Below are 6082 nucleotides of genomic sequence, written 5' to 3' on the forward strand. Positions count from 1 at the left end.
TTTGAGAGCATGTTGTCTTGGGATTTTTAGTTTTAGTTTAATAGAGAGATCTATTTATGCTAAAGTTTTTAATTTCTATTATTTTTAATTTCCGTTCTCCAAATTCTGTAATCTTTCTTCTTTTTTTTATGCAATACATTAAATCTTCCTCTATGCAATTTGGGTTCACTTCAATCTTCTTAGTTTCATCCAATTTAATTTATGCAAAAACTTTTCTTTTCCATTAAATATATAAATGCTTTTTGAATCTAAGTACATGTCTTCTAGTTAATTTTAATTAAAAATCATTCTCCGGTAGACTAGAGAATCTATCAACATCCCTCACAATAATGTTTTACTTTTGTCATTCAAAAATCGATTTCAAATCCGAGTGAACGTTCTAATTTTTATGCAACTCCAATCGCCTCCCTGTGGATCGACCTCTTACGACCACTATTCTTCGAGTAAAACATGTAAGAGTAAATTAAATTTAAACTTTGTTCGTCGGTTCTAACAACGATCTGTCTAGCATATTTTTAGGTGGACAGGAAAGGACGAACACCCCAGCCACCTAGGCCGGCCCTTTCCCCTCTCCCCTCTTCCTTCTCTTGCTATCCAACTCCCCTGTCCATGGGGAGTTTGGGGAAGATGAAGGCCCATCGTGGGCCGAACTGGGCCAACTTGGGCCTGGTTCACTAGGGGCCCAACTTGGGCCCAGTTCAATAGTGTTGGGCCCAGATGGGCCATAATCTTTTGTGGGCCCAATTTGGGCCCAGTTCAGCCTAGTTTGGGCCCTATTTGGGTCGTACCCTTTTATGGGCCCAATCCAAATCCGAAACCCAGTCCAAACCCGAAACCCGTTTCGAACCCGAATCTGAACCCGAAACCCAATAGTATTATTTTTGATTTTTTTTGCTTAGCTCTGAAATTAACAAAGAAATTAATTAAATGTTAACAGGTGAACCTGATCCGCCTACCTGAAGTAGGAATTAAGCGAGAAATGTAAGTAACTTAATGCTTCAAAGTGCATTTTTCTAAATTATTTGGTAAAATAATTATTGCTGGATTAAATTTTGAAATATGTTTTGTATTTAGTAAAATGGATCTGGCATGTTAAGTTTTATTTGAAAATCATATTATATACTCTGAAATCCGTGAAATATAACTGTACAGTTTATGAAATCTATTTTTATATATATGTATTCTCAGCATGGCTATGATCTGTTCTGTTCTGGCCCCGCCAATGGGGATTATACGTTGGACCTGTCGATTTGTAATCTGTGAGGAACCGGTTTCGACACCGCACCACCGGTGATTAGAATAGTGGTTTCTGGACACCGTTTCCACCGGTGACTAACAATAGTGGTTTCTGGCACTCTGTGCAACCCATGCCACTGGGTTACGTGGCCGTAGCCTATCATGTTGAGTTTATGATATCGGAGTTTTCTAAAAACAAAAATGATATTATTTGTGATTTGTTTCAAACATTATCCTGTATTTTGATCTGATATGCTCTGACCCCAGTCTAGGGTATTTTGTTGCTTACTGGGCTAGCGTAGCTCATTATTCTGTTTTCTCCATTTTTCAGATCCAGAGGCTTGATCGCACGGGATTGGGGAGTGCGTTAGAGTTTCCGATGATTCTTCAGTTATTGGCATTTTAGTTAGTTTAGTTTGGACATTTGAATTATGTTGGCATATGTTATTTTGGAATTTTGTAAGACCGCTTTTGAACAATTTAAATAATTATGTTATCTTTGAAAAGCTGTATCTGCTTTGATATGATCTGCTGCCTTGCGCGCCCGTGCGGCCCGCCGCACGGGCGTGCGGCGTCTGCCGCGCCTCGGGCTCGGGGCGTGACAGTTCTTGATTTCTAGTTCGGTTTCGGTTGGTTCTTATCTGTAGTTTGGTTTTTGGGTTGTTCGATTTATTTAAATTCTTCAAGGTTATGGTGATTTATTTTCTTTTTTTGAAACCATGATATGTTGACTTCAGCAGCCGTAGGTAAACATGGTTTTAGATTCCTGCCCCCATGGCAATAATATCTAAAGTTGATAGGGATAAACATTCATATGATTCTTATAACATTTATTTCGTTTATTTTGATTCTACATGTCAATTGGTGACTGAATTCTTGGAGAGATTGTAACTTCCCTGTCGTAGTGAACTGTCTTGCAAGGATTAGAGTTGGAAAGGTGAGTAGTCTCTTTCAGATATTCTTTTGGGGATTAAGGTGGGTTTATTTTCTTCATTGTTCTGCCTGTTGTATTATTTGTTTTGAAGTTCTTGAAAGGATGTTTATTTCTTGTAAGACTTTTGGGTTTTGATCATCTTTTCTTCCCTATCCATTGATGATTGGGATCAGTTTTGAACAAGACTCTGTTTGTTATTTCAGTTTGAGTCAGATTTAGAGTTCGAAATGTGTTTCTGGATCAGGTTATTTATTTGCTGTGTCCTGCAATGACAGAGTTGTAAGTAATGTTGTTGAAGGCGGGGTTATTATTTGTTACTGTTACTGTGTAAGCATTTTGAATATCTTGTTGTTTGCTTTGCGTTGGTTGCTGATACTTATTTGAAGTATTTATTTGAGTTTGATTTCATATTTTTGGTGCTGATTGAAGTAATGATTTGTGATTCACGTTCAAATAGCTATCTCGTTATAATTATTGTTGTCTAGTTATGCTGCAATCCCTCCACGGACCACACTAAGCCTGTGTGAATAAAGTTATTTATTGCGATTTTTTTTGTCTTTTTTTGTTGTCTGATATACACATTAGAGGTCTGCTCAGAGGCTATCTCTTGCCTTGCCTTGAACTCTCAAGCTTCTCTCACAAGCTCTCTCTCTCCCAAGCTCTCTCTCTATTTCAGAAGCTTCTTCTTTACAGAGGCCAACACTCTTTTTTCTCCTTCCTTTTTTCACGAGTCTCCTCAGACTAATTAAAGGCCGGGGCTTAACGAAGCTTTTCCCGCAATCCCACGAACCTGACGTGGACCACTTCCTCTGGAGTGAGCAAGACGTGGAGGGGTTATGCGGTGCAACCACATGGAATGAAGAAACTGGCTTTCCATACTACTCCCCACATCCCAATTCCCACGTTCTCCCCAATAGCCATGCGTGGCTTAGAGGTCCTTCAAAGCCTCCCGGGTCGCACGTTGCATGAGATTATGCATGGCTTGGAAACACCCCGTGTCCCACGTTGCATGAGACCCATGCCAATAGGGCTATATATCTAATCGTCGCATCCTACCCCGCTAAGATTGCCACCGGTCACTCTTCTTTTATAGAAAGATATAGGATCCACATGATGGAATCTGATCATCTCTCCTTTTATGAAAAATTTTCATCTGCTCTGATGCTAAGCCTCAGCAGTGCAGCATGTTGGTGCTGATGTGAAATCAGGGGGACCATGCTGGTTGTGAACTTGTGATGTCTCAGGCTTGTGAACCAGAATCATTTAGCAAGCTTCTTCGTGGTGGTGGTGGTGGTGGGGGGAGGCTATGAGAATGCTTTGGGGGTCCCAGTGAGAATCTAATCTTAGATTCCTGAACCAACCCTCTCAGCAACAGCCATTCATATGCGGGGCTGTGGACAGCTCTTGTCCTTTATTTGAAGCTGGAAGCTTGAAGGAGATTAGTGCCACTGGTAGGCCCTATTGCAAACTGGTAGGCTCATGGCAGGGGTTTTGGCCATTTCTGGGGTAGTCCATAGATACATTATCCATCTAATTGTCGCTCCACCATTAAGCACAACTTCTCATTTTTGCCATGGTTTATGACATTTCATAGTTTACAAGTACAATATCGAGCCCCTAATTGGGCCAGTAGACTGGGAACCTCCATTTAGAGGCCCAACAAACAACCTAGTCAGTTGCTGCAGAAAGGTAAGCCAATTGAGCCCAAATTTTTTAGACCTAATCTGACCAAATTGAGATACGGACTAATTCCCACTGCTGAAGATCGGGGCCCAAAAAACAAAGCTCCGGGCCCAAATCTCTTGACCTCATCTTCCCTATTTAAACCCTTCCCCACTACCCACATTCCTTCCAACGTCTCTCTCTCTCTCCCCTCCCAACTACCCACATTCCCTCCAACGTCTCTCTCTCTCTCTCAGCCCAAGAAATCTGAAGGCCGGGAAAAATGGCGGAGATGGAGGAAGGCCTCCGCGACCCAGAGCAGCAAGAAGAGGAGCAGCCATGGGAGGAAAGAACTCTAACCCGCCTCCAAGACTCCAAGATCGATCAAGGTCCCCCTTTCCCCGTGTTTCCACCCCCTTTCTTTCTTTCTTTCTTCCATCTTGATTCTTTGATGGCGCTCTCTCTTTCCTTTTGGCGGGTTTCCAGAGCTCTCCGGGGCGAAGGACCGGAACGAGTTGGGGGCAAGAAGCACAAGGTGAAGTGGATGAAGAGGCCAATGACCATGCCCCAGGCCATCATCGAGTTCCTCGACGAAGATCTTAGGAAGAACGACTCCAGATACCTAAGCAACTACCTCGTCGAGGTCTCCATTTCTTTTGCGAATTTTCTTGGGTTTCTTTATTGATTTTGGGTACATCTGTTTCGAATTAGATTTTTCTCTCAATTTGGGATGGATTAATGGTTATCGTTGTTTTGAATTTTTCTGATTTTTTTGCGTTCTTCTGTTACTCCTCTAAGCTGAGATCTTTTCGAGCTTCTTTCTGGGATTATGGTCGTTTGTGATTAGCTTTTCAGGAATTGGGTTAAAGAAAATTGGTTCGGTCTTCCTTATCTCAGTTCTTTTTCAATGTTTGCCCTGCTTCTAGTCTGCATAATTTGGTTCTTTCACTGAACTGCTTTGACTGAATTCGATTAATTTCTTTTGCCACTTCATGCTGAAGTTTCTGGTTTTGGAATTCTTGCAGTCCTTTTCTGGATTCTTGGTGTTTGTGTCATTATTTTGGTTGGAATTCTTGGTGTTTCGAATTCTATTATTTTTGGGTTTCTTTTGTTTTCTGTTCCTCTAAAGTTGAAATCTTCAGAATCTACCCTTGGTGATTATGATTGTTATAAATTGGGTTTTTTCAAGGATGGGTAAAATCGATAGGTTTAGTTTTTCTTTTCTCATTTTATTTTTCAGTTTTTGCCCTGAGCTGTGGTCCCTGTAGTTTTATTTTTTGATTGGATGTCTCTCCCAATTATGTTTATGATATTTAAATTAAACATATTGTTATTTCTTTGTAATTTTCTTGTATAATCTACTATGTTCCGTAGGATTTGAATCATTTGATGTTTAAGTAATTCGAGGTCTCCATATCTGTTGGGAATTTTCTTGGGTTTCTTTATTGATTTTGGGTGCATCTGTTTCGAATAAGACTTTTTTCTCAATTTGTGATGGATTATTGGTTATTGTTGTTTTGAATTTTCTGATTTTTTTGCGTTCTTCTGTTTTTTACTCCTCTAAGTTGAGATCTTTTCAAGCTACTTTCCAGGATTATGGTCGCTTGTGATTGGCTTTTTAGGCATTGTGTTAAAGAAAATTGGTTCGGTCTTCCTTATCTCATTTCTTTTTCAATTTTTGCCCTGACTTCTAGTATGCATAACTTGGTTCTTTCACTGAATTGTTTTGACTGAATTCGATTAATTTCTTTTGTCACTTCTGCAATGACTCCTTATCCATTGATGATTGGGATGAGTTTTGAACACGACTCTGTTTGTTATTTCAGTTTGAGTCAGATTTAGAGTTCAAAATATGTTTCTAGATCAGGTTATTTATTTGCTGTGTTGTTCTGCAATGATAGAGTTGCAAGGAATGTTGTGGACCGTGGAGTTATTATTTGTTACTTTTTACTGTGTAAGCATTTTGAATGACATGTATGTTTTATTCTTCCCCCTAAATCTAACCCATGCTATCGTAATGGTATCTTGCACTTTATTTCCTATCATGGCTTGATCCATTGATCTTACATCTTGTCATATCATGTACAGTGCTCTTCTCTTAAAAAAACACTACAGCAGTTGTAATCTGCAAAAGATACCTTTTGCTGGATGCTGGGAAACACAGTAAGAACTCAATATAAAGGAATCTGTTGGACAACTTACCTACATATAAGACGTTTTGATGAAACCAGATTGAGGCATTTATATTTG

This window comes from Phoenix dactylifera, chromosome 11 (genome assembly GCF_009389715.1).
Source record: "Phoenix dactylifera cultivar Barhee BC4 chromosome 11, palm_55x_up_171113_PBpolish2nd_filt_p, whole genome shotgun sequence".
Classification (NCBI taxonomy): Eukaryota; Viridiplantae; Streptophyta; class Magnoliopsida; order Arecales; family Arecaceae; genus Phoenix; species Phoenix dactylifera.